Source organism: Phyllobates terribilis, unplaced genomic scaffold (assembly GCF_046119375.1).
Source record: "Phyllobates terribilis strain yellow unplaced genomic scaffold, ASM4611937v1 Scaffold_15__1_contigs__length_34870131, whole genome shotgun sequence".
NCBI classification, from domain to species: Eukaryota; Metazoa; Chordata; class Amphibia; order Anura; family Dendrobatidae; genus Phyllobates; species Phyllobates terribilis.
In genome coordinates, this window is record NW_027362775.1 from 4893317 (window position 1) to 4917411 (window position 24095).

Below are 24095 nucleotides of genomic sequence, written 5' to 3' on the forward strand. Positions count from 1 at the left end.
TGAGAGTGGTTTAAATTGACGGCTTTAATGCCCCTTTGAAGAGAAGTGGAGTTTACTGTAGATTAACAAGACTGTTTTGATGCCCCTTGGAAGAGTGGTGGAGGTCGAAGTGGATTAAAAAGACAATGTCAATGCTCCTTGAAGGAGTGGTGGAAGTCTCAGTTGAATAAGAAGACAATATCAATGCCCCTTGGAAGAGTGTTGGAGGTTACAGTGGAATAAAAAGACAATATCATTGAACCTTGGAAGAACTGTGGAGTTCACAGTGGTTTAACAATACGGTTTTAATGCACCTTGGAAGAGACGTGGAGGTCACAGTAGCTTAAAATGACAGTTTTATGCCACAAGGAAGAGTGGTTGCGGTCGCACTGGATTAAAAAGACAATATCAATGCCCCTTGGAAGAGTGGTGGAGGTCACAGTGGAATAAAAAGACAATATCAATGCCCCTTGGAAGAGTGGTGGAGGTTACAGTGGAATAAAAAGACAATATCAATGCCCAGTGGAAGAGATGTGGAGGTCAGTGTAGCTTAACAAGACAGTTTTAATGCCCCTTGGAAGAGTGGTGGAGGTCGCAGTGGAATAAAAAAACAATGTCAATGCCCTCTGGAAGAGTGGTGGAGGTTAGAGTGGAAGAAAAACACAATACCAATGCCCCTTTGAAGAGTGGTGGAAATCACAGTGGAATAAAAAGACAAAATCAATGCCCCTTGGAAGAGTGGTGGAGTTTACAGTGGAATAAAAAGACAATATCAATGCCCCTCGGAAGAGCTGTGGAGTTCAGAGTTGTTAACCAGACAGTTTTAATGCCCCTTGGAAGAGTGGTGGAGGTCGCAATGGATTAAAAAGACAATATCAATGACCCTTAGAAGAGAGGTTGAAGTCGCAGTGGAATAAAAAGACAATATCAATGCCCCTTGGAAGAGTGGTGGAGGTTAAAGTGGTATAACAAGACAATATCAATGCCCCTTCCAAGAGCTGCGGAGTTGAGAGTGGTTTAAATTGACGGCTTTAATGCCCCTTTGAAGAGACGTGGAGTTTACAGCAGATTAACAAGACTGTTTTAATGCCCCTTGGAAGAGTGGTGGAGGTCGCAGTGGATAAAAAAGACAATATCAATGCCCATTGGAAGAGTGTTAGAGGTCGCAGTGGAATAAAAAGACAATATCAGTGCCCCTTGGAAGAGTGGTGGACATTACAGTGGAATAAAAAGACAATATCAATGCCCCTTGGAAGAGTGGTGGAGGTTACATTGGAATAAAAAGACAGTATCAATGCCCCTTGGATGAGTGGTGGAGGTTTCAGTGGATTAAAAAGACAATATCAATGGCCCGTGGAAGAGACGTCAAGGTCACAGTAGTTTAGCAAGACGGTTTCAATGCCCCTTGGAAGATTGCTGGAGGTCACAGTGGATTAAAAAGACAATATCAATGCCCCTTGCAAGAGTGGTGTAAGTTGCAGTGGAAAAAAAAGACAATATCAATGCCCAGTGGAATAGATGTGGAGGTCACAGTAGCTTAACAAGATGGTTTTAATGCCCCTTGGAGGACTGGTGAAGGTCGCAGCGGAATAAAAAGACAATATCAATGCCCCTTGGAATACTGGTGGAGGTTACAGTGAAATAAAAAGACAATATCAATGCCCCTTGGAAGAGTGGTGGAGGTCGCAGTGGAATAAGAAGACAATGTCAATGACCTTTGGAAGAGTGGTGGAGGTTAGAGTGGAATAAAAAGACAATACAAATGGCCCTTGGAAGAGCTGTGGAGTTCAGAGTGGTTTAACCAGATGGTTTTAATGCCCCTTGGAAGAGACTTCGACGTCACAGTATCTTAACAAGACCGTTTTAAAGCCCCTTGGAAGAGTGGTGGAGGTCGCAGTGGATTAAAAAGACAATATCAATGCCACTTTGAAGAGTGGTGGAGGTCGCAGTGGAATAAAAAGACAAAATCAATGCCCCTTGGAAGAGTGGTGGAGGTTACAGTGGAATAAAAAGACAATATCAATGCCCCTCGGAAGAGCTGTGGAGTTCAGCGTGGTTTAACCAGACGGTTTTAATGCCCCTTGGAAGAGTGATGGATGTCGCAGTGGATTAAAAAGACAATATCAATGCCCCTTAGAAGAGAGGTTGATGTCGCACTGGAATAAAAAGACAATATCAATGCCCCTTGGAAGAGTGGTGGAGGTTAAAGTGGAATAAAAAGACAATATCAATGCCCCTTGCAAGAGCTGCGGAGTTGAGAGTGGTTTAAATTGACGGCTTTAATACCCCTTTGAAGAGAAGTGGAGTTTACTGTAGATTAACAAGACTGTTTTAATGCCCCTTGGAAGAGTGGTGGAGGTTGAAGTGGATTAAAAAGACAATGTCAATGCTCCTTGAAGGAGTGGTGGAAGTCTCAGTTGAATAAAAAGACAATATCAATGCCCCTTGGAAGAGTGTTGGAGGTTACAGTTGAATAAAAAGACAATATCATTGAACCTTGGAAGAACTGTGGAGTTCACAGTGGTTTAACAATACGGTTTTAATGCACCTTGGAAGAGACGTGGAGGTCACAGTAGCTTAAAATGACAGTTTTATGCCACAAGGAAGAGTGGTTGCGGTCGCACTGGATTAAAAAGACAATATCAATGCCCCTTGGAAGAGTGGTGTAGGTCACAGTGGAATAAAAAGACAATATCAATGCCCAGTGGAAGAGATGTGGAGGTCAGTGTAGCTTAACAAGACAGTTTTAATGCCCCTTGGAAGAGTGGTGGAGGTCGCAGTGGAATAAAAAAACAATGTCAATGCCCTCTGGAAGAGTGGTGGAGGTTAGAGTGGAAGAAAAAGACAATACCAATGCCCCTTGGAAGAGCTGTGGAGTTCAGAGTGGTTTATCCAAACGGTTTTAATGCCCCTTGGAAAAGACGTGGAGGTCACAATAGCTTAACAAGACTGTTTTAATGCCAATTGGAAGAGTGGTGGAGGTCACAGTGGATTAAAAAGACAATATCAATGCCCATTGGAAGAGTGTTGGAGGTCGCAGTGGAATAAAAAGACAATATCAGTGCCCCTTGGAAGAGTGGTGGACATTACAGTGGAATAAAAAGACAATATCAATGCCCCTTGGAAGAGTGGTGGAGGTTACCTTGGAATAAAAAGACAATATCAATTCCCCTTGGATGAGTGGTGGAGGTTTCAGTAGATTAAAAAGACAATATCAATGGCCCGTGGAAGAGACGTTGAGGTCACAGCAGCTTAGCAAGACGGTTTTAATGCCCCTTGGAAGAGTGCTGGAGGTCACAGTGGATTAAAAAGACAATATCAATGCCCCTTGGAAGAGTGGTGTAAGTTGCAGTGGAATAAAAAGACAATAACAATGCACCTTGGATGAGTGGTGGATGTTACAGTGGAATTAAAAGACAATATCAATGCCCCTTGGAAGAGTGGTGGATGTTACAGTGGAATAAAAAGACAATATCAATGCCCAGTGGAAGAGATGTGGAGGTCACTGTAGCTTAACAACACAGTTTTAATGCCCCTTGGAAGAGTGGTGGAGGTCGCAGTGGAATAAAAAAACAATGTCAATGCCCTTTCGAAGAGTGGTGGAGGTTAGAGTGGAAGAAAAAGACAATACCAATGCCCCTTGGAAGAGCTGTGGAGTTCAGAGTGGTTTATCCAGACGGTTTTAATGCCCCTTGGAAGAGACGTGGAGGTCACTGTAGCTTAACAAGACAGTTTTAATGCCCTTTGGAAGAGTGGTGGAGGTCGCAGTGGAATAAAAAGACAATATCAATGCCCCTTGGAAGAGTGGTGGAGGTTACATGGGAATAAAAAGACAGTATCAATGCCCCTTGGATGAGTGGTGGAGGTTTCAGTGGATTAAAAAGACAATATCAATGGCCCGTGGAAGAGACGTTGAGGTCACAGTAGATTAGCAAGACGGTTTTAATGCCCCTTGGAAGATTGCTGGAGATCACAGTGGATTAAAAAGACAATATCAATGCCCCTTGCAAGAGTGGTGTAAATTGCAGTGGAAAAAAAAAAAATATCAATGCCCCTTGGACGAGTGGTGGATGTTACAGTGGAATTAAAAGACAATACCAATGCCCCGTGGAATATATGTGGAGGTCACAGTAGCTTAACAAGATGGTTTTAATGCCCCTTGGAGGACTGGTGAAGGTCGCAGCGGAATAAAAACACAATATCAATGCCCCTTGGAATACTGGTGGAGGTTACAGTGGAATAAAAAGACAATATCAATGCCCCTTGGAAGAGTGGTGGAGGTCGCAGTGGAATAAAAAGACAATGTCAATGCCCCTTGGAAGAGTTTGGAGGTTAGAGTGGAATAAAAAGACAATACAAATGCCCCTTGGAAGAGCTGTGGAGTTCAGAGTGGTTTAACCACATGGTTTTAATGCCCCTTGGAAGAGACTTCGACGTCACAGTATCTTAACAAGACCGTTTTAAAGCCCCTTGGAAGAGTGGTGGAGGTCGCAGTGGATTAAAAAGACAATATCAATGCCCCTTTGAAGAGTGGTGGAGGTCGCAGTGGAATAAAAAGACAAAATCAATGCCCCTTGGAAGAGTGGTGGAGGTTACAGTGGAATAAAAAGACAATATCAATGCCCCTCGGAAGAGCTGTGGAGTTCAGCGTGGTTTAACCAGACGGTTTTAATGCCCCTTGGAAGAGTGAAGGAGGTCGCAGTGGATTAAAAAGACAATATCAATGCCCCTTAGAAGAGAGGTTGATGTCGCAGTGGAATAAAAAGAGAATATCAATGCCCCTTGGAAGAGTGGTGGAGGTTAAAGTGGAATAAAAAGACAATATCAATGCCCCTTGCAAGAGCTGCAGAGTTGAGAGTGGTTTAAATTGACGGCTTTAATGCCCCTTTGAAGAGAAGTGGAGTTTACAGTAGATTAACAAGACTGTTTTAATGTCCCTTGGAAGAGTGGTGGAGGTCGAAGTGGATTAAAAAGACAATGTCAATGCTCCTTGAAGGAGTGGTGGAGGTCTCAGTTGAATAAAAAGACAATATCAATGCCCCTTGGAAGAGTGTTGGAGGTTACAGTGGAATAAAAAGACAATATCATTGAACCTTGGAAGAACTGTGGAGTTCACAGTGGTTTAACAATACGGTTTTAATGCACCTTGGAAGAGACGTGGAGGTCTCAGTATCTTAAAATGACGGTTTTATGCCACAAGGAAGAGTGGTTGCGGTCGCACTGGATTAAAAAGACAATATCAATGCCCCTTGGAAGAGTGGTGGAGGTCACAGTGGAATAAAAAGACAATATCAATGCCCCTTGGAAGAGTGGTGGAGGTTACAGTGGAATAAAAAGACAATATCAATGCCCAGTGGAAGAGATGTGGAGGTCAGTGTAGCTTAACCAGACAGTTTTAATGCCCCTTGGAAGAGTGGGGGAGGTCGCAGCGGAAAAAAAAGACAATATCAATGCCCCTTGGAAGAGTGGTGGAGGTCGCAGTAGAATTAAAAAACAATCTCAATGCCCCTTTGAAGAGTGGTGGAAGTCACAGTGGAATAAAAAGACAAAATCAATGCCCCTTGGAAGAGTGGTGGAGTTTACAGTGGAATAAAAAGACAATATCAATGCCTCTCGGAAGAGCTGTGGAGTTCAGAGTGGTTAACCAGACAGTTTTAATGCCCCTTGGAAGAGTGGTGGAGGTCGCAGTGGATTAAAAAGACAATATCAATGACCCTTAGAAGAGAGGTTGAAGTCGCAGTGGAATAAAAAGACAATATCAATGCCCCTTGGAAGAGTGGTGGAGGTTAAAGTGGAATAAAAAGACAATATCAATGCCCCTTCCAAGAGCTGCGGAGTTGAGAGTGGTTTAAATTGACGGCTTTAATGCCCCTTTGAAGAGACGTGGAGTTTACAGCAGATTAACAAGACTGTTTTAATGCCCCTTGGAAGAGTGGTGGAGGTCGCAGTGGATTAAAAAGACAATATCAATGCCCATTGGAAGAGTGTTGGAGGTCGCAGTGGAATAAAAAGACAATATCAGTGCCCCTTGGAAGAGTCGTGGACATTACAGTGGAATAAAAAGACAATATCAATGCCCCTTGGAAGACTGGTGGAGGTTACATTGGAATAAAAAGACAGTATCAATGCCCCTTGGATGAGTGGTGGAGGTTTCAGTGGATTAAAAAGACAATATCAATGCCCCTTAGAAGAGAGGTTGATGTCGCAGTGGAATAAAAAGACAATATCAATGCCCCTTGGAAGAGTGGTGGAGGTTAAAGTGGAATAAAAAGACAATATCAATGCCCCTTGCAAGAGCTACGGAGTTGAGAGTGGTTTAAATTGACGGCTTTAATGCCCCTTTGAAGAGAAGTGGAGTTTACAGTAGATTAACAAGACTGTTTTAATGCCCCTTGGAAGAGTGGTGGAGGTCGAAGTGGATTAAAAAGACAATGTCAATGCTCCTTGAAGGAGTGGTGGAAGTCTCAGTTGAATAAAAAGACAATATCAATGCCCCTTGGAAGAGTGTTGGAGGTTACAGTGGAATAAAAAGACAATATCATTGAACCTTGGAAGAACTGTGGAGTTCACAGTGGTTTAACAATACGGTTTTATTGCACCTTGCAAGAGACGTGGAGGTCACAGTAGCTTAAAATGACGGTTTTATGCCACAAGGAAGAGTGGTTGCGGTCGCACTGGATTAAAAAGACAATATCAATGCCCCTTGGAAGAGTGGTGGAGGTCACAGTGGAATAAAAAGACAATATCAATGCCCCTTGGAAGAGTGGTGGAGGTTACAGTGGAATAAAAAGACAATATCAATGCCCAGTGGAAGAGTGGTAGAGGTCGCAGTAGAATTAAAAAACAATCTCAATGCCCCTTTGAAGAGTGGTGGAAGTCACAGTGGAATAAAAAGACAAAATCAATGCCCCTTGGAAGAGTGGTGGAGTTTACAGAGGAATAAAAAGACAATATCAATGCCCCTCGGAAGAGCTGTGGAGTTCAGAGTGGTTAACCAGACAGTTTTAATGCCCCTTGGAAGAGTGGTGGAGGTCGCAGTGGATTAAAAAGACAATATCAATGACCCTTAGAAGAGAGGTTGAAGTCGCAGTGGAATAAAAAGACAATATCAATGCCCCTTGGAAGAGTGGTGGAGGTTAAAGTGGTATAAAAAGACAATATCAATGCCCCTTCCAAGAGCTGCGGAGTTGAGAGTGGTTTAAATTGACGGCTTTAATGCCCCTTTGAAGAGACGTGGAGTTTACAGCAGATTAACAAGACTGTTTTAATGCCCCTTGGAAGAGTGGTGGAGGTCGCAGTGGATTAAAAAGACAATATCAATGCCCATTGGAAGAGTGTTGGAGATCGCAGTGGAATAAAAAGACAATATCAGTGCCCCTTGGAAGAGTGGTGGACATTACAGTGGAATAAAAAGACAATATCAATGCCCCTCGGAAGAGTGGTGGAGGTTACATTGGAATAAAAAGACAGTATCAATGCCCCTTGGATGAGTGGTGGAGGTTTCAGTGGATTAAAAAGACAATATCAATGGCCCGTGGAAGAGACGTCGAGGTCACAGTAGTTTAGCAAGACGGTTTCAATGCCCCTTGGAAGATTGCTGGAGGTCACAGTGGATTAAAAAGACAATATCAATGCCCCTTGCAAGAGTGGTGTAAGTTGCAGTGGAAAAAAAAGACAATATCAATGCCCCTTGGACGAGTGGTGGATGTTACAGTGGAATTAAAAGACAATACCAATGCCCCGTGGAATAGATGTGGAGGTCACAGTAGCTTAACAAGATGGTTTTAATGCCCCTTGGAGGACTGGTGAAGGTCGCAGCGGAATAAAAAGACAATATCAATGCCCCTTGGAATACTGGTGGAGGTTACAGTGGAATAAAAAGACAATATCAATGCCCCTTGGAAGAGTGGTGGAGGTCGCAGTGGAATAAAAAGACAATGTCAATGCCCCTTGGAAGAGTGGTGGAGGTTAGAGTGGAATAAAAAGACAATACAAATGCCCCTTGGACGAGCTGTGGAGTTCAGAGTGGTTTAACCAGATGGTTTTAATGCCCCTTGGAAGAGACTTCGACGTCACAGTATCTTAACAAGACCGTTTTAAAGCCCCTTGGAAGAGTGGTGGAGGTCGCAGTGGATTAAAAAGACAATGTCAATGCCCCTTTGAAGAGTGGTGGAGGTTACAGTGGAATAAAAAGACAATATCAATGCCCCTCGGAAGAGCTGTGGAGTTCAGCGTGGTTTAACCAGACGGTTTTAATGCCCCTTGGAGGAGTGAAGGAGGTCGCAGTGGATTAAAAAGACAATATCAATGCCCCTTAGAAGAGAGGTTGATGTCGCAGTGGAATAAAAAGACAATATCAATGCCCCTTGGAAGAGTGGTGGAGGTTAAAGTGGAATAAAAAGACAATATCAATGCCCCTTGCAAGAGCTGCGGAGTTGAGAGTGGTTTAAGTTGACGGCTTTAATGCCCCTTTGAAGAGAAGTGGAGTTTACAGTAGATTAACAAGACTGTTTTAATGCCCCTTGGAAGAGTGGTGGAGGTCGAAGTGGATTAAAAAGACAATGTCAATGCTCCTTGAAGGAGTGGTGGAAGTCTCAGTTGAATAAAAAGACAATATCAATGCCCCTTGGAAGAGTGTTGGAGGTTACAGTGGAATAAAAAGACAATATCATTGAACCTTGGAAGAATTGTGGAGTTCACAGTGGTTTAACAATACGGTTTTATTGCACCTTGGAAGAGACGTGGAGGTCACAGTAGCTTAAAATGACGGTTTTATGCCACAAGGAAGAGTGGTTGCGGTCGCACTGGATTAAAAAGACAATATCAATGCCCCTTGGAAGAGTGGTGGAGGTCACAGTGGAATAAAAAGACAATATCAATGCCCCTTGGAAGAGTGGTGGAGGTTACAGTGGAATAAAAAGACAATATCAATGCCCAGTGGAAGAGATGTGGAGGTCAGTGTAGCTTAACCAGACAGTTTTAATGCCCCTTGGAAGAGTGGGGGAGGTCGCAGCGGAAAAAAAAGACAATATGAATGCCCCTTGGAAGAATGGTGGAGGTCGCAGTAGAATTAAAAAACAATCTCAATGCCCCTTTGAAGAGTGGTGGAAGTTACAGTGCAATAAAAAGACAAAATCAATGCCCCTTGGAAGAGTGGTGGAGTTTACAGTGGAATAAAAAGACAATATCAATGCCCCTCGGAAGAGCTGTGGAGTTTAGTGTTGAGCCACCCCCGTAGTGTTCGAGTTCGGTTCGGTTCGTCGAACACCCGTGTGTTCGCCGAACTGTTCGTCGAACTGTTCGTCGAACACCTTCGAACACCGTTAAAACCAATGGCAGGCAAGCAAAAACACATAGAAACACATAGAAAACACCTTCAAAGGTGTCCAAAAGCTGACAAACTGCTCAGAAGACACAACTAACACATGGAAAAGTGACAAGTACATATAGTCATGCGAAAAGAAAAGAGGTGGAGGAGTAAAAGGAGGGGGAGACACAGATATAGGCATGTCATGCCCTTCTTAAATCCAAAAAGTGAGAAGCCGACACGTTCAGTCCGCTCCTGCCCGTGCCACCTCCGCGTCGCCGGGTTTGTGCCAGAGCCGCGGTGAACCCTGACGGCCAGCCCCCCTCTCCCAATACTGGTGCCTGTCCGCTGGTGGGTCGAGCGAGCCCCCCTGTGGTGGAGGCAGCTCTAAGCTTTTTAATTTAAATTGTCTCTCTAATTTGAATGAATACACTTTAAATCCATTTACAAGGATCTATTGGAGGGCAAGTCTCATGCCAGCAGCCGCGTAATTCCAGCTCCAGTAGCGTCCACTAAAGCTGCTGCAGTTAAAAAGCTTTTATAAGGATCGAGCTCGGCTGTCCACCGCAAGGCATCCTACTGCCAGTCCCAGCCCCTATGCCTTGGGGTGCCTCCTGATGCTCTTCACTGAGTATCCCGTGGTCCCGAAGCATTTCCTTTGAAAAAATTAAGTGTCCAAACTACAGGTGGTGTAGCTTGGTTAACAGCCGGGATAATCCGCTGACTAGCAGACACTGCTACTAGGCACAAAGTATTTCCTGGGCTAGATGCAGTTAAAAATTTGTAATTAGATACTCTCGTTGGATGCTGAGAAAGCATTCCATAGAGTCTCCTGGCACGCCATATATGATTCTCTTAAAAAGCTTGGGGTAGGGGTCTAGGGGACCCTTTTATAGCCAAAATCAGGGCCCTGTATCGCAATACGTCACCTAGGCTGAAGATAAATGGAACTGTAGCACCCTGAGGGCTCGGTTGCTACAGAGGTATTGCACCTCACCCAGAGGTGTGATATCTCACTCTCAGGTAAGGATGTAGTGTGGATCAGGACCCGACACCTGCATGCATTACACCACATTGCTGTGGGGCAGGGCGACCAATATGCCCCTGAGATGGGCACGACAGTCCCTGTCCCTGGCTGGAGTGGGGGGAGGGAACACTGAGGAAGGGGAACCCTGTAGTGCAGGAGCAGGGAGGAAGCAGTTCCTGGGTGCATTGAGAAGGGAGTATAAAAGGTGGGCACCATCTTAGTTCAGTGCAGAGAAGTCTGAGCAGAAGTGGCAGGGAGCAGGGGCTCTGCATGAGCTCTGCTCCGGAGGCGGGCCTAGTAACAGAGGCCCAGGCCTGGAAGAGGGAGAAGGAAGGAAGAGGAGCGGAGAAGGCTCCAGGAACGAGGAACGAAGGGATCTCAGGGGTGCGGACGGGCGAGTCGCCACCGCACGCCCGAATCCACCTGCGTGGAGGGGTCAGGCCAAAGGGGAGACCGGTCCCCGAAACTAGTGGAGGCAGGAAACGACCCTCAGCTAGAAACAGGAGGCTGTGACATTTTATGTGGCGCAGCCCCTCGCTACACCCGCTAGGAAGGCACCACATAGGGTCAGGGAAACTGGCGCCAAGTTTACCAAGAGGAGGCCCGAGGCAGCCGGACAGAAGGGTTGGTAAGAAAGGCCAGACAAAGGACACACAAAGGGGGTCCTGTGAAGCACTCCAAAGTTATCTGGGAGTTGTCTGAGCCCCTCACCTGGTGAGCACAGTACGACGTGGGCAGCCATTACCTGCAGACGTGGTCTGGATAATAAGAACTGTGAGTAAAGGCCCTGGACTGCATCACTGACTCCGTGTCATTACTGCTGCTGCCCTGCACCATCACCCCCATCCTCCGCATACACTGCCCTGAGGCTATACTCCTCCCGTGGGGAGTTATGCTACGCTCTGCTGCACCCACAACACCAGCCTCAGCGGTCTGCCCTGGAGCGGCGGTTCACTCTGACCGCAATCCACGGGTGGCGTAGTCGGACATTTAAACATCAAAACCACATAAATAGTTCCGCCACTGGTTTGACTGCCCTGAGCCACGGAACCGGGTTGCCGCCACGAAGACTACAACCACCAGCATCCACCAAAAAGGGTCCGGCTCCGGGTGTCCCAAGGCCCAGGGGGCGCGTCAGAACATTTTCATCACCTTTCACAATCACCAATGGGACAAGGCAGGGATGTTCTCTGTCCCCTCTCTTATACATCCTAGTGACGGAGCACCTGCTCTCATCAATTCGCCATAACCCCAATATTAGGTGGATTGAGGTGGGAGGCACCGAGTACAAGTGCTCTCTATTTGCTGATGATGTCCTAGTATATATCACTCAATCACATATATCCATCCATGCTGTTATGGCTGAAATAGATCACTTTGTTACATGGTCAAATTTTAAAATCAATGCAGCGAAGTCTGAGGCCCTCGATGTCTCCCTCCCCAAATCCATATAAGATTCCATCCAGTCCAACTTTCCCTTTGCCTGGCCCTCACAGGGTATCAAATACTTAGGAATTCCTATTCATAGAGACCTCTCCCATCTATGTTATCTTAATTTTGGGCCCTTTATTGAACAACTCCATACAGACCACGGTTGGCAAGTTAGAACTGTAAGATTCACTACGTGAACCACTGGTGTTTTGTGGAAAAGCACATGTACACTGTGTTCCAAATTATTATGCAAAAAGTGTTTAGGAGTGATAAGGGAAGAATTTGTTTGTTTGTCAGTTAAACTCATTGATGGTGATGTGTGTCAGGGCTCTTTATATCACTGTAAGCAATTGCAGACACCTGTGCTAATTAGTTTGGCAGGTGTGTCCAATGAAAGGCAAGACTACTTAAGAAGGCTGTCTCACATTATTAAGCAGCCTACATTTTCTGCCAAAATGGGAAAGAAAAAGGATGTGTCGGCTGCTGAGAAGCAACAAATTGTGGAGTGTTTAGGTCAAGGTATGACTACAATCAACATTGTACGATGATCAGGATGAAGTATCTTGGCAATCAAGAAGTATGTAGCTGATTCACAGTACACACGTGTGCGTGCTGATAAGGGCAAATTGAGGACTCTTTCCTACAGGCAATTACGTCAGGTTGAAAGAGCAGCGGCAAAAAAGCCATAGCAGCAGACAAGTTTTTGAAGCTGCTGGTGCCTCCAACGTCCCCCGAACAACAAGATGCAGGGTCCTTCAGAGGTTTGCAGCTGTGCATACGCCATCCTGTCGACCTCCTCTATCCACTTCACACAAGTAGAAATGGCTCCAGTGGGCCAAACATTACATGAAGACTGATTTCAAAACTGTTTTGTTCACGGATGAGTGCCGTGCAACGCTCGATGGTCCAGATGGATGGAGTGGAGGATGGCTGGTTGATGGACACCCCACGCAAACACGGCTACAGCGCCAACAAGGAGGAGGTGGAGTAATGTTTTGGGCTGGAATCATGTGGAGAGAGATTGTCGGCCCCTTTAGGATCCCTGAAGGCGCTAAAGATGAACTCCATAATGTATGTGGATTTTCTCAAACAGCACTTCCTGCCATGGTTCAAGAAGAAGAACCGTGTATTTCACAGCAAGATCATTTTTTTGCATGATAATGCACCATCTCATGCTGCACATAAAACATCTGCATCTCTGGCTGATATGGGCATAAAATGGGACAAACTTATGGTGTGACCCCCATGCTCCCCTAACCTCTACCCCATTCAGAACCTTTGGAGCATCATTAAAAGGAGTGTCTATGATGGCGGGAGGCAGTTCACATCTAAGCAACAGCTCTGGGAGGGTATTCTGTCCTCATGCAAAACAATTGAAGCAGAAACCATCCAAAACCTTACAAATTCAATGGACGAGAGAGTTCAGAAGCTCCTTTCGAACAAGGGGTCCTATGTGAAAATGTAACATCACCTAGAATAAAGTTTTGAGTTGAAAACTGTTTGATTTCAGTTTCTAACAACCTGCTAATGCTTATAATTTCAAAAATGACCATTTTTTTCGTCTTTATTAAAATGAAAAGGTTGATCGAAAAGTTTGGGGGATCTAAGAGTGTGGCAACCCAGTAGTCATGATTACTTTGAATTCTGACAATATGAGGGTCATGCTGCAGGTAGTGCAGCAAGAAGGCACTTATGTGTCTTGCGCATCTCGGAGCCCCAAAATTGTTTTCCGGGCTAGATGCAGCTAAAAATTATTATTAATTTTAAATCTGGTGAAGCTTTAGTATAGATGGCCTAATAGGATCAGTGCTGCACACTGCTACAAAGCCCAAATTATTTTCCAGTCAAGATACAGATAAACATGATTAGTAATTTTAAATCTGGTGGAGCTTATTATAGATGGCCTAATAGAATCAGTGCTGCACACTGCTACAAAGCCCAAATTATTTTCCAGCCAAGATACAGATAAACATGATTAGTAATTTGAAAGCTTAAAATGGTTGGTAGGGTGATTTTAACCAATCATCAAGCTTTTACTCTCCCCAGGATGACACAGGGGTAGAAAAGTCGTTTCGGATCCATGATTTGTTCATCTTTATGAACGTGAGTCTGTCTACATTATCAGTGGAGAGCCGCGTGCGCTTATCTGTCAGCACACCACCAGCAGCGCTGAACACACGTTCAGACAGAACGCTGGCTGCGGGGCATGACAAGATCTCCAAGGCGTAAGTGGCTAGCTCCGGCCATTTATCCAGATTGGAAGCCCAAAAAGAGCAAGGGTCCAGTGACACAGTCATGGCTTCAATGTTTACTTGGAGATACTCCTGTACCATCGTCTCTAGGCGTTGACTATGTGTCAGACTTCTTGTCTCCTGTGGCCTTGCAAAGGATGGGCTAAAAAAGTGGTGAAATGATTCCGCAAAATTGATGTTACCAGCAGATACTGTGGTTCTGTTACGGTTTGAGTGCTGAACACTTGACGGTCCCACGGTTGGCAAGTTGGAACTGTGAGATTCACTACGTGCACCACTGGTATTTTGTGGAAAAGCACATGTAAGATTCTGCAACAGTCTCTGCTGATACTCCTGCATGCGTGCATCCCTTTCTATGGCAGGAATAATTTCTGCAAATTTACTTTTGTACCGGGGATCTAACAGTGTGGCAACCCAGTAGTCAGGATTATTTCTAATTCTCACAATTCGAGGGTCATGTTGCAGGTAGTGCAGCAAGAAGGCACTCATGTGTGTTGCGCATCCAGGAGCACCAAGTCCCTGTTGTGTTGGTGGCGAGGTAACAATCATGCTTCCTTCCTCTGTCCTCTCCCCCCAACCTCGCACAACAGAAATGTGATCAAGGTCTCCCTCATCTGATGAGTCTTCCATCAGTTCGTCCTCCACTTCTTCCTGGGCTCCTGCACCTTCCTCACTAGTTTGGCTGCTACCATGCGCCCTGGTAAAACCATCTCCCCCACCCTCACATGCCTGCCGCCTTGGTGCTGCCGACCGTCTGGACCTTGCAGATGTTAGCCCTTCCGCATACAACTCCTCCTCCTCTACTTCCTCCACCTCCTCTTGTGCCACCACCTGACTCCGAATTCTGTTTAACATGTGCTCCAGCATGTAAATCACCGGAATAGTCATGCTGATAATGGCATCGTCAGCACTAAACATCTTCGTCGCCATTTCAAAACTGTGCAGAAGGGTGCATAGGTCCCTGATCTGAGACCACTCCTCCAGCGTGATTTGCCCCACCTCTGGATCTCGTTGGCCCAGGCTATACGTCAGAACGTATTGCACCAGGGCTTGTCGGTGCTGCCACAGTCGCTGCAACATGTGCAGAGTTGAATTCCACCGGGTAGGCACATCGCATTTTAGCTGGTGAAGTGGCAGGCCCAACGACTTCTGTAGAGATGTAAGTCGCTGAGCTGCGGGATGCGAACGGCGGAAGTGAGCACACAGCGACCGTGCCCTATGCAGAAGGCCATCTAGTCTGGGATAGTGGGCTAAAAATTGCTGGACAACCAGGTTCAACACGTGAGCCATACAAGGCACGTGTGTGACATTGCCCCGGCGAAGGGCCGCACCCAGGTTTGCAGCATTGTCGCACACGGCCTTCCCTGGTTTCAGGTCCAGTGGAGACAACCATTCATGAAATTGGTTCTCCAGAGCTGACCACAAGTCCTCAGCTGTGTGACTCACATTTCCCAGACATTTCAATGTAAAAACCGCCTGATGACGTTGAGCCCTACTGCCAGCATAGTAAGGAGGTGTGCAGGATCCCTTCTGCGCAGTTAGAAAGCTTGTGGCATGACCAGACAGGCTTTGGGTGCAGGTGGAAGACCGAGAGGAGGTTGAGGAGGCAGAAGCAGTGGAGGAACTTTGACATAAAGAGGATTGACGCACAACTCGTGGGGACGGCAAGACTTGGACAGCAGCCCCTTGTCCTGCTGTCACCATAGTTACCCAGTGCCCAGTCAGCGACATGTAACGCCCCTGTCCATGCCTACTCATCCAAGTGTCTGTGGTGAAGTGCACCCTGTCACACACAGAGTTTCTCAAAGAAGCGGTGATGTTGTGTGCGACATGCTGGTGGAGCGCAGGCACACCTTTCTTTGAGAAGTAGTGCCGACTGGGCATCTGGTACTGGGGCACTGCGACGGACATAAGGTCTCGAAAATCCTCTGTGTCCACCAGGCGGAAAGGCAGCATTTCTGTAGCCAAGAGCTTGCAGATGGTGAAATTCAACCTCTTAGCTTTCTCATGGCTAGGAGGAAATGGTCTTTTACTTGTCCACATCTGAGGGACCGAGGGCTGGCTATTGTGCTTAGACGGGGTTGATAAGGGTGTCCCCGGCAAACTGCCGGTCTGTGAGGAAGATGCAGGCGGACATGTTAGGTTGCCTTGATCCAAAGGTGGTGCTATCGATGTCGGACAGCGCTCAACACCAGCTGGTGTTACCACCTCCAAAGAAAATGATGACCTGCCAATCACGCTGGCTGTTGCGGGTAAAGAGGTGGCAGGTCTGCGCCCCAAAACAGGTGTGATTGCTGTCCCCCCAGTCACAGAGGATGAAGAGGCCGCGGATGCACAAGATATGGCAGACGGTGGTTGGCCCAGCCGGCTAGGCCGCATTGTAGCACACTGAGCTTCCCACTGCAACTTATGCTTCATGTCCATGTGCCGGTTCATGCATGAAGTACTCAAACTATGTATTTTTTGGCCTCTACTTAGCTTTTGCTGACAAATGTTACAGATAACACGAGTTGGGTCATCTTTATCGATCTGAAAAAATGCCCAGGCTATGCAAGGCTTAGCACCCATGCGACCTGAAGAGCCACCACGACTTGTGGTGAGAGGCAGAGTTGTGTTTGAGGATGCAGTTGTTGACGTGCTTCCAGTACTACGTCTCTGTCCAGGAAGGCGCAACCTGACCTCGTCGTCACTAGCATCTTCCTCCACCTCCTCTGCTGACCTCATCTCTTGGCTGACTGTGGGTTGACAGTAAGTGGGATCTCCAACCTCATCATCATCACCCTGTGCGTTATCACACCCGTCGTCCTCAGAGCCAACCTGTTCCTGCCCTGACAAAAAAATAAAGTTGTCGCTCTAATCAGGTATTTGAGTCTTATCATCGTCTTCCTCATTGTCTCCACCAACAGGAGTTACAGTTTGGGAATGAGGGTCTACATTATGGTCAGAACCTTCTGCGTCTGGTCCTGGATCCGACTCATAAAGATTCTGGGCATCAGTGCAGATCATTTCCTCGTCTGGATTCACAGAAGCGCTGGAGTCGACCTCTGATTACCAGGCTATAGTATGAGTAAACAGCTCTGCAGACTCAACCATCTGTTCTACCTCATACTCAGACGGGCAGCTGGAGATTTGGGAGCTGTGAGGAAGCAAGTGTGATTGGGGTGACACCTTTGAGGACTGGAGTATTTGTGATGTTGAAGTTGATGTGGAGGAGAGCCCACTTAAAGGGGCACTTGATATCCGTTGAAGCACCTGCTGTTTTTGTGCCTCATCTGGAATTTGTAGCGATTGGCGTGGCAGTAAGAAAGGGATCTTATCACATTGTCCGCTAAAAGAAGTAGACATTTTAGTTTGGCTGGAAGATGGTCTTTCTTCTGCAGATGTTACTGTTGCTTTAACACCTACCCCACGGACACAACCATTTTTCCCCTTCCCAACACGCCTATTCCCCTTTCCACCAGCAGTAGGCCTTTTTCCACTCATTTTGGTGGTTAACTAATTCACAACTCTGGAGTTGTTTGCACAAAAAAACAATGGATGGGAACCGAGCAGAGCTGAGTGGCCAAACTGTGGTATTAGGCCAAAACTATTGGCTGGGTTAGATGCAGAAAAAAATTATATTCAATTTGCAACCTGATGGAGGTCAGTATAGATGGACTAATAGAACAAGTCCCACACACAGCTAGAAGCCCAAATATTTTTTCAGAGCTAAATGCAGATAAAAATTATTTTTAATTTGCAACCTGATGGAGGTCAGTATAGATGGACTAATAGAGAAAGTCCCACACACTGCTAGAAGGCCAAATATTTTTTCAGAGCTAGATGCAGATAAAAATTATTTTTAATTTGCAACCTGATGGAGGTCAGTATAGATGGACTAATAGAGAAAGTCCCACACACTGCTAGAAGGCCAAATATTTTTTCAGAGGTAGATGCAGAAAAAAATATATTCGGTTTGCAACCTGATGGAGGTCTGTATAGATGGATTAATAGAACAAGTCCCACACACAGCTAGAAGCCCAATATTTTTTCAGAGGTAGATGCAGAAAAAAATATATTCAGTTTGCAACCTGATGGAGGTCAGTATAGATGGACTAATACAACAAGTCCCACACACAGCTAGAAGCCCAATATTTTTTCAGAGGTAGATGCAGAAAAAAATATATTCAGTTTGCAACCTGATGGAGGTCTGTATAGATGGATTAATAGAACAAGTCCCACACACAGCTAGAAGCCCAATATTTTTTCAGAGGTAGATGCAGAAAAAAATATATTCAGTTTGCAACCTGATGGAGGTCTGTATAGATGGATTAATAGAACAAGTCCCACACACAGCTAGAAGCCCAATATTTTTTCAGAGGTAGATGAAGAAAAAAATATATGCAGTTTGCAACCTGATGGAGGTCAGTATAGATGGACTAATACAACAAGTCCCACACACAGCTAGAAGCCCAATATTTTTTCAGAGCTAGATGCAGAAAAAAATTATATTCAATTTGCAACCTGATGGAGGTCAGTATAGATGGACTAATAGAATGATGCTATGCCCAAAAGATTTTACTTCACTAGGTGCAGTAAAAAAATTGGTATTCTATACACAGGTGGTATATCTTGCAACACAGATAGGCTACTCCACTGACTAACACACTCTGCAATAGGCCAAAAAGGATTAGCTTTGCTAGATTCAGCCAAATGCTGTGAAAAAAACTTGCACAGCACTGGCACAGACCTGCCTGGCAAAAACTGATAGGAACTGATGTAACCTAGTCCTGAAAAGGACTCCAATTACAATTAGTCTTTACTCCCACAATCTATCTATTTAAGAGCACAGACCTGCCTGATAAAAGTCGTAGGAAATGCTGTAACCTAGTCCTTAAAAGGACTGCAATCACAACTATTCCCTACTCCCAAGCTATCTGTAGATTTGTGCGAAAATTGGCTTGAAATTAACAAGGTATAGCGCACACAGCAACAGCGGTGCCGTCTAACACGCAGCTGCAGCAGTGAGAAAATGGTGGCGATGGGGAAAATGGCTTGGTCTTATAGGGCAAGGACATGTGACATACACTGCCAATGACACATGCCCTTGCTTGTGTGAAAAAAAGCACTTCGCTCCGTGTGTGCGCTGCTGATAGGCTGACAGATTGCACCTCCCCACTGTAAATGCGGGAAAGAGAAAAAAAAATGGAGATCTTCATTGTTCCTGCAGAGATCCATCCCCTGCCCCTCCCCCCACCCCGCTGTACACTCAAACTGCGTATTAACATTAATTTTCATCATTACTGAGAAAAAATCCAGTTATGATTTTGGTGCACGAACAGTTATCGAACATAACCTCGAACAGCCAAATTTTTCTCAAATTGTTCGTGTTCGCCGAACGGCTCGAACACCGCCCAAAACAGCTCGAATTTGAGATTGGCGAACAGTTCGAGTAGAACAACGCTCATCTCTAGTGGAGTTCAGAGTGGTTAACCAGACAGTTTTAATGCCCCTTGGAAGAGTGGTGGAGGTCGCAGTGGATTAAAAAGACAATATCAATGACCCTTAGAAGAGTGGTGGAGGTTACAGTGGAATAAAAAGACAATATCAATGCCCAGTGGAAGAGATTTGGAGGTCACTGTAGCTTAACAAGACAGTTTTAATGCCCCTTGGAAGAGTGGTGGAGGTCGCAGTGGAATAAAAAAACAATGTCAATGCCCTTTGGAAGAGTGGTGGAGGTTAGAGTGGAAGAAAAAGACAATACCAATGCCCCTTGGAAGAGCTGTGGAGTTCAGAGTGGTTTATCCAGACGGTTTTAATGCCCCTTGGAAGAGACGTGGAGGTCACTGTAGCTTAACAAGACAGTTTTAATGCGCCTTGGAAGAGTGGTGGAGGTCGCAGTGGATTAAAAAGACAATATCAATGCCCATTGGAAGAGTGTTGGAGGTCGCAGTGGAATAAAAAGACAATATCAGTGCCCCTTGGAAGAGTGGTGGACATTACAGAGGAATAAAAAGACAATATCAATGCCCCTTGGAAGAGTGGTGGAGGTTACATTGGAATAAAAAGACAGTATCAATGCCCCTTGGATGAGTGGTGGAGGTTTCAGTGGATTAAAAAGACAATATCAATGGCCCGTGGAAGAGACGTTGAGGTCACAGTAGTTTAGCAAGACGGTTTCAATGCCCCTTGGAAGATTGCTGGAGGTCACAGTGGATTAAAAAGACAATATCAATGCCCCTTGCAAGAGTGGTGTAAGTTGCAGTGGAAAAAAAAGACAATATCAATGCCCCTTGGACGAGTGGTGGATGTTACAGTGGAATTAAAAGACAATACCAATGCCCCGTGGAATAGATGTGGAGGTCACAGTAGCTAACAAGATGGTTTTAATGCCCCTTGGAGGACTGGTGAAGGTCGCAGCGGAATAAAAAGACAATATCAATGCCCCTTGGAATACTGGTGGAGGTTACAGTGGAATAAAAAGACAATATCAATGCCCCTTGGAAGAGTGGTGGAGGTCACAGTGGAATAAAAAGACAATGTCAATGACCCTTGGAAGAGTGGTGGAGGTTAGAGTGGAATAAAAAGACAATACAAATGCCCCTTGCAAGAACTGTGGAGTTCAGAGTGGTTTAATCAGATGGTTTTAATGCCCCTTGGAAGAGACTTCGACGTCACAGTATCATAACAAGACCGTTTTAAAGCCCCTTGGAAGAGTGGTGGAGGTCGCAGTGGATTAAAAAGACAATATCAATGCCACTTTGAAGAGTGGTGGAGGTCGCAGTGGAATAAAAAGACAAAATCAATGCCCCTTGGAAGAGTGGTGGAGGTTACAGTGGAATAAAAAGACAATATCAATGCCCCTCGGAAGAGCTGTGGAGTTCAGCGTGGTTTAACCAGACGGTTTTAATGCCCCTTGAAAGAGTGATGTAGGTCGCAGTGGATTAAAAAGACAATATCAATGCCCCTTAGAAGAGAGGTTGATGTCGCAGTGGAATAAAAAGACAATATCAATGCCCCTTGGAAGAGTGGTGGAGGTTAAAGTGGAATAAAAAGACAATATCAATGCCCCTTGCAAGAGCTGCGGAGTTGAGAGTGGTTTAAATTGACGGCTTTAATGCCCCTTTGAAGAGAAGTGGAGTTTACAGTAGATTAACAAGACTGTTTTAATGCCCCTTGGGAGAGTGGTGGATGTCGAAGTGGATTAAAAAGACAATGTCAATGCTCCTTGAAGGAGTGGTGGAAGTCTCAGTTGAATAAAAAGACAATATCAATGCCCCTTGGAAGAGTGTTGGAGGTTACAGTGGAATAAAAAGACAATATCATTGAACCTTGGAAGAACTGTGGAGTTCACAGTGGTTTAACAATACGGTTTTAATGCACCTTGGAAGAGACGTGGAGGTCACAGTAGCTTAAAATGATGGTTTTATGCCACAAGGAAGAGTGGTTGCGGTCGCACTGGATTAAAAAGACAATATCAATGCCCCTTGGAAGAGTGGTGGAGGTCACAGTGGATTAAAAAGACAATATCAATGCCCCTTGGAAGAGTGGTGGAGGTTACAGTGGAATAAAAAGACAATATCAATGCCCAGTGGAAGAGATGTGGAGGTCAGTGTAGCTTAACAAGACAGTTTTAATGCCCCTTGGAAGAGTGGTGGAGGTCGCAGTGGAATAAAAAAACAATGTCAATGCCCTCTGGAAGAGTGGTGGAGGTTAGAGTGGAAGAAAAAGACAATACCAATGCCCCTTGGAAGAGCTGTGGAGTTCAGAGTGGTTTATCCAAACGGTTTTAATGCCCCTTGGAAAAGACGTGGAGGTCACAATAGCTTAACAAGACTGTTTTAATTCCAATTGGAAGACTTGTGGAGGTCGCAGTGGATTAAAAAGACAATATCAATGCCCATTGGAAGAGTGTTGGAGGTCGCAGTGGAATAAAAAGACAATATCAGTGCCCCTTGGAAGAGTGGTGGACATTGCAGTGGAATAAAAAGACAATATCAATGCCCCTTGGAAGAGTGGTGGAGGTTACAGTGGAATAAAAAGACATTATCAATGCTCCTTCGAAGACACGTGGATGTCACAGTAGCTTAACAAGACGGTTTAAATGCCCCTTGGAGAGTGGTGGAGGTCGCAGTGGAATAAAAAGACAATGTCAATGCCCCATGGAAGAGTGGTGGAGGTTAGAGTTGAATAAAAAGACAATACAAATGCCCCTTGGAAGAGCTGTGGAGTTCAGAGTGGTTTAACCAGATGTTTTTAATGCCCCTTTGAAGAGACTTCGACGTCACAGTAGCTTAACAAGACCGTTTTAAAGCCCCTTGGAAGAGTGGTGGAGGTCGCAGTGGATTAAAAAGACATTATCAATGCCCCTTTGAAGAGTGGTGGAGGTCACAGTGGAATAAAAAGACAAAATCAATGCCCCTTGGAAGAGTGGTGGAGGTTACAGTGGAATAAAAAGACAATATCAATACCCCTCGGAAGAGCTGTGGAGTTTAGAATGGTTTAACCAAACGGCTTTAATGCCCCTTGGAAGAGACGTGGAGGTCACAGAAGCTGAACAAGACTGTTTTAATGCCCCTTGGAAGAGTGGTGGAGGTCGCAGTGGATTAAAAAGACAATATCAATGCCCCTTAGAAGAGAGGTTGAAGTCGCAGTCGAATAAAAACACAATATCAATGCCCCTTGGAAGAGTGATGGAGGTTAAAGTGGAATAAAAAGACAATATCAATGCCCCTTGCAAGAGCTGCGTAGTTGAGAGTGGTTTAAATTGACCGTTTTAATGCCCCTTTGAAGAGACGTGGAGTTAACAGTAGATTAACAAGACTGTTTTAATGCCCCTTGGAAGAGTGGTGGAGGTCGAAGTGGATTAAAAAGACAATGTCAATGCTTCTTGAAGGAGTGGTGGAAGTCTCAGTTGAATAAAAAGACAATATCAATGCCCCTTGGAAGAGTGTTGGAGGTTTCAGTGGAATAAAAAGACAATATCAATGCCCCTTTGAAGATCTTTGGAGTTCAGAGTGGTTTAACAATACGGTTTTAATGCCCCTTGGAAGAGACGTGGAGGTCACAGTAGCTTAAAATGATGGTTTTATGCCACAAGGAAGAGTGATGGCTGTCGCACTGTGTTAAAAAGACAATATTACTGCCCAGTGGAAGAGTGGTGGAGGTCACAGTGGAATAAAAAGACAATATCAATGCCCAGTGGAAGAGTGGTGGAGGTTACAGTGGAATAAAAAGACAATATCAATGACCAGTGGAAGAGATGTGGAGGTCACTGTAGCTTAACAAAACAGTTTTAATGCCCCTTGGAAGAGTGGTGGAGGTCGCAGTGGAATAAAAAAACAATGTCAATGCCCTTTGGAGGAGTGGTGGAGGTTAGATTGGAAGAAAAAGACAATACCAATGCCCCTTGGAAGAGCTGTGGAGTTAAGAGTGGTTTAACCAGACGGTTTTATTGCCCCTTGGAAGAGACGAGGAGGTCACAGTAGCTTAACAAGACGGTTTTAATGCCCCTTGGAAAAGTGGTGGAGGTTGCATTGGATTAAAAAGACAATATTTATGCCCCTTGGAAGAGTTGTGGAGGTCGCAGTGGAATTAAAAAACAATATCAATGCCCCGTGGAAGGGACATGGAGGTCACAGTAGCTAAACAAGACGGTTTTAATGCCACTTGGAAGAGTGGTGGAGGTCGCAGTGGATTAAAAAGACAATATCAATGCCCCTTGGAAGAGTGTTGGAGGTCGCAGTGGAATAAAAAGTCAATATCAATGCCCCTTGAAGAGTGGTGGAGGTTACAGTGGAATAAAAAGACTATATCAATGCTCCTTGGAAGAACTGTGGAGTACAGAATGGTTTAACCAGACGGTTTTATTGCCCCTTAGAAGAGACGTAGAGGTCACAGTAGATGGTTTAAAAAGACAATATCACTGCCCCTTAGAAGAGTGGTGGAGGTTACATTTGAATAAAAAGACAATATCAATGCCCCGTGAAATAGACATGGAGGTTACAGCAGCTTAACAAGACAGTTTTAATGCCCCTTGGGAGAGTGGTGGAAGACGCAGTGGAATAAAAAGACAATATCAATGCCCTGTGGAAGAGTGCTAGAGATTACAATGGAATAA